This window comes from Cyprinodon variegatus, unplaced genomic scaffold, assembly GCF_000732505.1.
Source record: "Cyprinodon variegatus isolate N-32 unplaced genomic scaffold, C_variegatus-1.0 Scaffold1387, whole genome shotgun sequence".
NCBI lineage: Eukaryota > Metazoa > Chordata > Actinopteri > Cyprinodontiformes > Cyprinodontidae > Cyprinodon > Cyprinodon variegatus.
Window position 1 is genome coordinate 26,556 of NW_015151840.1, and position 2,340 is coordinate 28,895.

Below are 2,340 nucleotides of genomic sequence, written 5' to 3' on the forward strand. Positions count from 1 at the left end.
AGAGAATGAAGGTGCTGGAGTAGGAAAGGGAGGAGGAGGAGGCGAGACTGACAGGCAGGAGACAGGAGAGACAGGAGAGACAGGAGAGAGACAGGAGAGACAGGTGACTGACAGGCAAGAGACAGGTGAAGGACAGGAGAGACAGGACCATAAAGGTGATAAGGAAGCAACAACCAGCGTCCACAAACAAGAAGGGGACATTAGTGACTTAGGGGGAAAGCATGATGGTCCTAGACAAGTGAAGTTGTCCCACTATCCCCAGCACAAATTTGGAGTAAAAAAAACGTTCATTTAATTAAAAATGGTTTAAAAACTGTTCCTGGTTGAAAAAGAAAGCCTTGTCATCAAGGATATGCAATGTGTTTTCAACTTGCTTTATAACACCATGTTCCCAACACTAACGCAGGTCATCCAGATCTCCCTCACAATCCCAGTCAACAGCTGGAGTTGTGAAAGGTCATTCAGTGAGTTGAGAAGGCTCCACACTCTGCTGAGGTGCACAATGGGACAAGACAGGCTCCATCATCTTGCTATTTTATCAGTTGAAAAGGAAGAACTTTCTAAGCTGAGTCACAGTCTAGTGATTGACCGCTTTGCAAAAATGAAAAATAGGAGGTACACTTTAATGCTCAAAAAATTAAAAGGAAAACTTAGCTCAGGATGAGGTAAAATTTCCCCCGAACTAAAACTCTGAAACCTAGAAATTAATGATTACTTCAGAATGTGTATAAGGAAACTGTCTTATTTTTTATAGCTGCAATGTTGAAAATGTTCATGTTTGTTAAAACAAATATGCTCTTACAATCATTAATATCTCAACTGGTAATTTTGGTAGGAATTTATCAGGGTGGGGCAGTGTGCTTGTCTGTATTTGTGTATGGAAGGAGGGGCATATGCACTAGGGGGCCAGTGCCCCAGTAAAGCTTTGTCCCTAGCAACGCCCCTGGTGATGTGTAAACGGTCGTAAGGTTGGGCTGTGGAGCATTAATATGGGCAGATGATTGGCATGCATTGATTATTCACAGACTAAGAGGATATATGCAAGGTAACGGAGGAAAACAGCAGATTTAATCATAGCATCCTGACATGGGAACTCTCACTCAGGTAAAAGGTCAATTGCTACTGTGAATTGCTCATTGTGTCAAGGAAAAAAAGGTTCATCCATGTTGCTCACTAGCAACGCTGATCTACTGAAGCTTCTTGCACCAACTGACTCATCAAAAACGCTGACTTATAACTGGTTACCTTAGTTCATCAATGCACTTAGCGTTTTACTTTTAAAGTATCATACATTTGCATGGTTTACAGTTTGTTTTTGTTTTTTTATCTTTTGTTCAGAAATTTGAAAAGTCTAAAAGTCTTGATGTTTTATTTTCTGGGATTTCCTTCTAAAAAAGTAAAAAAAAATCCACTGGACTTTGTTTCCAAGTTTGAGGATATGTCGCTTCCCATCCAGGAAGCTTTTTCAATTCAAAATTTCAGAAATGGCGTTGAGTTTGAGGCTTTATAGAGTGGACCAAAGACAAAGCCTTGTTTTGGCTTAGAAAAACAAGCAAATTGAACCAGACGAACGATGTTTAGGATGCACTAGTCTCCGTTTTAAGGTCTTGCTTGGTTTGAAATGTACTGGGATTTTGTGTTTGGACAAAATCCTCTTGAGTTTTTCAGAGACTCCAGCAACATATGGGATGGTAATGTCTTTGTGTTTAATCTTCTCACCGTTATCTTCTGCTGCATGTCTTTTAGATTTCCTTGCTGATTTGACAAACGCCCAGTTTGGGTATCCAGTGTTTTGAAGAGCATCTTTGATGTGTTCTGTTCTTTGTGCTTCCCTTCTGTTTTAGTGGGGACATGCTCAGCCCAGTGTTGTAAGGTTCTGATGACTGAAAGTTTGTGTTCCAGTGGGTGGTGTGAGTCAAAGAGAAGATATTTGTCTGTGTGAGTAGGTTTCCTATACACTTCAATGTTTAGGCTTCCATCTCCTTCATGCTCACCAAACAGTCCAGAAAAGGTAGCTTGTTGTCGTTGGCATTCTCTCTGGTGAATTTGATGTTGTGGTCAAACGAGTTGATGCGTCTTGTGAAAGCATTTTTTCAGCTGGATTTTGACAAATGTGTCATCCACATGTATCTTATATCTTAATCAATGGTTTGCTGGTGTTCCTTGGAAAGTGTCCAAAGCTCTCTTTTCCATTTCTTCCATGTAAAGATTGGCTACAATTGGTGACACGGGAGATCCCATGGCACAACCTGTAAAAGGTATCCTTAAACTAGAAATAGGTTGTGGAAAGACAAAGGTTCAGTAGGGTGCAGATCTGGTCCGGAGGGAAATTAGTCCTGT

At 40.7% G+C, this 2,340-nt stretch overlaps 1 protein-coding gene across 3 annotated transcripts in view; it reads right to left on the bottom strand.

Annotated features, from left to right (window-relative positions):
* Positions 1–2,340, bottom strand: part of usp13 (ubiquitin specific peptidase 13 (isopeptidase T-3)) — a 43,603-nt gene that overhangs the window by 3,215 nt on the left and 38,048 nt on the right. The gene's annotated exons all lie outside the window — the stretch shown is intronic.